Source organism: Schistocerca americana, chromosome 2 (genome assembly GCF_021461395.2).
Source record: "Schistocerca americana isolate TAMUIC-IGC-003095 chromosome 2, iqSchAmer2.1, whole genome shotgun sequence".
Lineage (NCBI taxonomy): Eukaryota > Metazoa > Arthropoda > Insecta > Orthoptera > Acrididae > Schistocerca > Schistocerca americana.
In genome coordinates this window covers 732,755,314-732,761,320 of record NC_060120.1, presented here as the reverse complement: position 1 = coordinate 732,761,320, position 6,007 = coordinate 732,755,314, and the positions used below count along the sequence as shown (strand labels likewise).

Below are 6,007 nucleotides of genomic sequence, written 5' to 3'. Positions count from 1 at the left end.
AGAGATTACATGCAGAGTGTTACCGTAGGTTACTGGAACATGGGGTGAGGTCTTGAGCTGCCATAGGCTGTTTACTGCTGACAGCATTCCACAGAAAACAGGGACTTGCATAGTGTAGAGACAGAGTCAACTGGAACATCTAGTGGCATTCTGTGATGTTCAGTGACGAATATCAGTTATGTTTATGGGGATCAAATCAATGTCAGCATGTCCATAGAAAGCCCTTGTAAACACCTGGAATAATGGTGTAGAGAGCTACTGGATGTGGCAACAAGACTGATTTGGTAATTGTTGAAGAGGGGCTGAATGCTGTTCAGCATGTGGTAACAGTGCTGAAACCTGTTGTCGTTATGCTTCAAGGCCAGGATTCCAAATGGAAAACTCTTGAAGGGTAATGAAATATCCCACAGTGCAAAACCACAAACACATTGAGGAATGTATGGATCTTTGACTGGGCTGTCTCATCCAATGATTTGTTATCCATGGAAAATGTCTGGCATACAATGGGCAGACAGACTTTCATACAAACCTCCAGCCATCAATATTCATGAACTGAATTAGTGTGTCTTTCATCATGGCAAGAAATTTCTCAAAATAACATTCAGTGATTATTTTTTCACATGTCACAAAAAAGTAAAGATCATGGACATTAATTCTGAATGGAACGAAAATTGTTGACCCATTATGTGATGAACCACTCAATACAATTTCATAAATGGTAGACTGGTGTTTCATGTGGTAATATTTTCCATTTCTGTTAGTGTAGCTGTTTTTCCAAACCAAGAAACAAACGTTTCTTTTGCAATCTTTAACAGATAAATTTTGAAGTGGGGGGAAATAGATAGTATTGCTTTCCATGCGACCATAAAAAAATTATAAACATTATCATGTAATAGAATCATTTGATTTTATTTATCACTGGTGTTCAATTATCTTAATTAACATTGATATGGTAGCTGCATTAATGTAAATATATGTGTGCTAGGATAGTGTTACCAAGTTTCATTTTACCTGTCTCACATTGTGGAAATTTGTGGTAATGTCTTAAGAGACCAAACCGCTGAGGTCATCGGTCCTAAGCTTACACACTACTTAATCCAACTTAAACCAATTTATGCTAAGGACAACAAACACATCCATGCCTGAGGGAGGACTCGAACCTCCGACGAGGGGAAGTCACACGAGACGTGACAAGGTGCCTCAGACCGCACAGCCTTTCACATTGTGCGGGCAGAAAAACGTCATCTCTAGAATTTGGCCTTCAGCTGGAGGAGAGATCATTCCATACGATTCTGTTTTTGCTAAAAGTGCACAACAGCCTTCTCTTAAACTTTTTAACTCTGTGTTTTGTTTCTTAAAACAGAGAATTAAATTCACCGGCCCCACAATCACATGTAACGAAACAAACACATCATCGCATTTCACGTGCAAACATCATAATCATCAATGGGACACATAACACTCAACCAATTATGGGGTGGTTGAAGGGACTGGCAAATCACCTCCATCAAGATACTGCCAAAACAAAAATGTGTAAGTTTGTCCCTCCTACCCCCCTAAAAGAAATCTGTTTTTGAAACTCAGGATTGACTGAATACTAGCCTGAGTCTCTCTTGCACTCCATGAAATGACACAAAGTGATAGTGTCAGCAAATTAAAAACATATTAATGGACACAATTTTTTATACTGGATTTATACCAATGGTTAATTAGATCCTCTTAGGATATAATCCTTTTTTATTTCTTTATTTTCTTTACAGCTACATTTCAAACCTCTTGTATCACTTCATCTGAGATAAAATGATCATTGTATCATATACTAACAGTTTTGGTGTGAACTGAGACAAACAAAATATTTTTTGTAAAAAACTTTTTTGTCACAAAAAACTTAGGAAACATTTTTTGGACATTGAAGGCAACCATAGCTAAGACTCACTGGCTTTGGAAGGCATGTGATAATCTCAAGAGGATATACAATGCTTGACTACTTCTTGGCCATACAAAATGTCTTTATGACACCTGTATTGTTCTAGGAAACTTAGTTCTATGACTCAATTACACTCACTACTAGTTTCTAACACACATGAGGTTTGCAAACAATACAGCTTGCCCTATTTTCTTATGTGGTGTTTCAGTTTTACTACAAAACAGTTTCCTATACTGAGGCCAGGAATGAAATTCTGGGGTTGGTTCAACTACATCAGTTTTTATCTGTGGGGCATCCACATAGTATTCTTCATCTTCATCATTCATGTCATGAGACATTTCCAAATCTTCTTCTGATTCTGGATAATCCATTCCGACATCTTTGATACACCTTCATGGTTCAACCTGGAACTTTTCTTTCCAGCTAGTTCTTAGTCTTGGCTCTTCTTTTGCCTAACAGAGCTATTGAAGCAGACCTTTTATAGAGTCGTCTCTGTTTTCATCAGTTCTAACAGTATTTGCATCACTCATTTGTTAGGCAGCAGACTGATTTCTCAACTTTTGAAACAGCGATCTCAAATTATTTTTCAAAGTTTTAAAAAAGGTATCCCCTAGAGGCTGGGCCAGATGAGTTGAGTGTTTGGGAAGCATCATAAATATGGTTCTGTTATCTCCACAAGATGTCAAAACAGCACCACAAAAATGGTTTGAGAGACTGTCACTGATAAGGACTCTTGGTTGTGGCTGTTTGCACAGCTAAGGCAAAGAAATTGTAAAATATCAGTCCTCAGTATGTGTTTGGTCAAACTAGCCACTCCTTGAATGAAATTTTCACTCTACAGCAGAGTGTGCACTGATATGAAACTTCCTGGCAGATTAAAACTGTGTGCCAGACCGAGACTCGAACTCGGGACCTTTGCCTAGGAGACGAGGTACTGGTGGAATTAAACCTGTGAGGACAGGGCGTGAGTCGTGCCTGGGTAGCTCAGTGGTAGAGCGCTTGCCCATGAAAGGCAAAGGTCCCAAGTTCGAGTCTTGGTCCGGCACACAGTTTTAATCTGCCAAGAAGTTTCAGCCACTCCTTGTACACATGTAATTTGTGCTCTTAGGCCCTCCAAAGTACCATGAGCTATACAAATGTTTGGCTTTGTATACAATGTAATTCAGTCACAATATTCCATCACCACTGCAAAGCACATCTTATCTGCATCTCAGAATGGCCATTCTCACAAAAAGTTTTTCTCAAGTGGTGGAGTTTGGCAGGTAGGCTCTCCCTGCCACATATGTGTTATACTCTGTGCATCAAGATGGTGAGCATGGATTTGTGTTGTGCTGGATGGTGACAGCTACTGGTGTTAAGGTACAGGTCAGTCTGTGCCTTCTTCCTGTAAACAGAATGACCTAGCATGTCATCAGTCTTCTTTTTCATCATGATGTCAAGGGAAGGCAGACATCTGTTTTCTTCTGCCTCTATGGTGACTTTAATTTTGTCATGTATGCCAGTGAGGTGATTGAGAAATTCTTGTAGATTTTCTTCACCGTGCAACCAAATCATGAATGTGTCATCCACATAGCAGTAGAACACTTTTGGTTTCAAGTGTGCCAGGACATGAGCCTGACACTTCGCCCGAAGATGACAAGTAGGGAACTTGTTGAAACGTTGCTACAGAACATCACCTTGACTCAGTTGATAACCCAAGAAGACTTCATCACTGATATATGGCTGTTAATTTGATTCCAGTGGACCTCTTGTAAAGCCTGGGCATTTTTTACAGCTGAAAAAACAACAAAAATCATATTCAATAGAATTTAGGTTAAATGGGGTGAAGTAATACATGTATCACTTCTCCCTAGGCAGAACCATGATTTTTAATTTTATTTTTTAAAAATCTTTTTTAAATTTTCAATAATAATAACAAGTTATTAATCACAGATATATTTCTTACCTTTCATAAGAAATTCAGATTTGTTCTAATGCAAGATATATCACTTGTGAGTAAAGTTTCCAGTACCTCAAAAACTGCACAACACAACCTCTCAAAGTAAACAATAGAAATGAGCATCATAACTGGTGGTATAAATCAACTGACTATCAGAGACTTTATGACTATCCTAGATTGTCAGGGAAACACTATTGTTGCCAATATTTACTTTGAATTGCCAATACAAAGAGACGTGGGCACTTGCACAGGGGGGACAGTAGGGCAGCTGGCCCCCATGAGAATTCATTTAGTTGAGGTATGGCAGTAGATGATGTTGCAGTACATTCTGACACCAGAGGTAGAGGGTTGGGGTGTGACCTTATAACATTATAGTTATGGTGTTAGTAGATTGACTAAAGCTTTCTAGTTCATCTTTACGATCTTGAGGAAATACAAATCTTACCACTTAATCTGTTCCAACTCTTCATGCAATATTTAGATAGATAACATCTCTAGCCATCAAATAAGTTCTATATATGTCTGGAATATGTCTGCTTGTGTCTGTATATGTGTGGATGGATATGTGTGTGTGTGTGTGTGCGAGTGTATACCCGTCCTTTTTTCCCCCTAAGGTAAGTCTTTCCACTCCCGGGATTGGAATGACTCCTTACCCTCTCCCTTAAAACCCACATCCTTTCGTCTTTCCCTCTCCTTCCCTCTTTCCTGACGAAGCAGCCACTGGTTGCGAAAGCTAGAATTTTGTGTGTATGTTTGTGTTTGTTTGTGTGTCTATTGACCTGCCAGCACTTTCGTTTGGTAAATCACATCATCTTTGTTTTTAGATATATTTTTCCCACGTGGAATGTTTACCTCTATTATATTCACATTAAATAAGTCCTATATACAAGAAATGTAATATATGTATTTTACAGCTTATCAAAAATTATCTTTCATATAGGCTTACAACAAAATTAGCAAGGAGGCGCCAAATTCATATTCTTGAAGAAGAAATCCATATTTAATATAGCATCTAGCATCCAGGGCACTTTGGTCTATTAGTTGTTCATATGATTTCAAAATGCATCCCTATTGGTTTTTGATAATTTCTCAACACATTTTAAGGTGATTTCTTAACGAATTATAAGTTGATTTTTGAATGCTGGCGTAGTGTACATGATTTCTCTGCTAGAGGAATCCCCATCGCATCTAAAAATAAAACACTTTCCCACAAACAAAAGAGTATAGGGCTATACGAACTGAGCTGAATAAACCAAAACAGCTGAATGCCAATTGCTGTTTGTTTATGTGGTTGAATGGGTGTGTGAATGATAGGCATTGTTATAATTATTAGAGAAATACAGAGATTCAGACTACCAGAGTGGAAATAAATGACTAACAGCAATAATAGGTAAAAAAGATAACATATTATCTTCTCAATGTACCCAAGAAAATGAAATTTTGACAGAAGATTTTTGCCAGAGCGCTACACTACTAAGGGTCAGTTGTAAAGTCCCTGTTAGCAGCCACTGAGGCAGGGGGGAGGGGGGGGGGGGGTAACAGAACATGTAAACTTTTTTTTTTTTTTTTAATCATTACAGCCATATTTATTCATGTACAAATCTAAAATTTTGCATGTGTAAAGCAAAAGAGTAGTATTTTAACGAAAAATGTAATAAATATGCAGGATTAATATTTTCCCAGAAATTTGAATTTTTAATTTTTCTTGTCTTTTTTATAAAAACCCATTATCTCAAATTATAATCATGCAATTATTCTTAAACTTATACTGTAGTGTCCTGAAAAGGTTAAGCAACCACTGAACTACAGTCGTTAATTTATGGTACAAATTGTATCATTAACCGAGTTTTTAATTTTGCACATCCAAAATTAGCTTTTTTTCTACATACAATCATCTAAAAATCAGAATGTAATTGCAGGATCTCACTTTTCTTTTCTTTTCTTTTCTTTTTTTTTTTTTTTTTTTTAGAAAAGTCTTCTAATATCTAAAAAATGTAAAACAGAGAAAATGAGATTCAAAGATTTTCTTCTCATATTTCTACATGTAATAAGCTTACCTCTATTTTAAAATGCACCATACTGATACTTCTCATCCTCCAGGTTTCCCTTCTCCCCTCTTCGACTCTGCCTGGCCCATATTT

General features: G+C 37.3%; 1 non-coding gene across 1 annotated transcript; it reads left to right on the top strand.

Moving 5' to 3' along the window:
- Positions 1-2,900: 2,900 nt before the first annotated feature.
- On the top strand, positions 2,901-2,974 carry Trnas-uga. The gene has a single exon. It is a non-coding gene; the product is annotated as a tRNA-Ser (tRNA).
- The last annotated feature ends 3,033 nt before the right edge of the window (positions 2,975-6,007 follow it).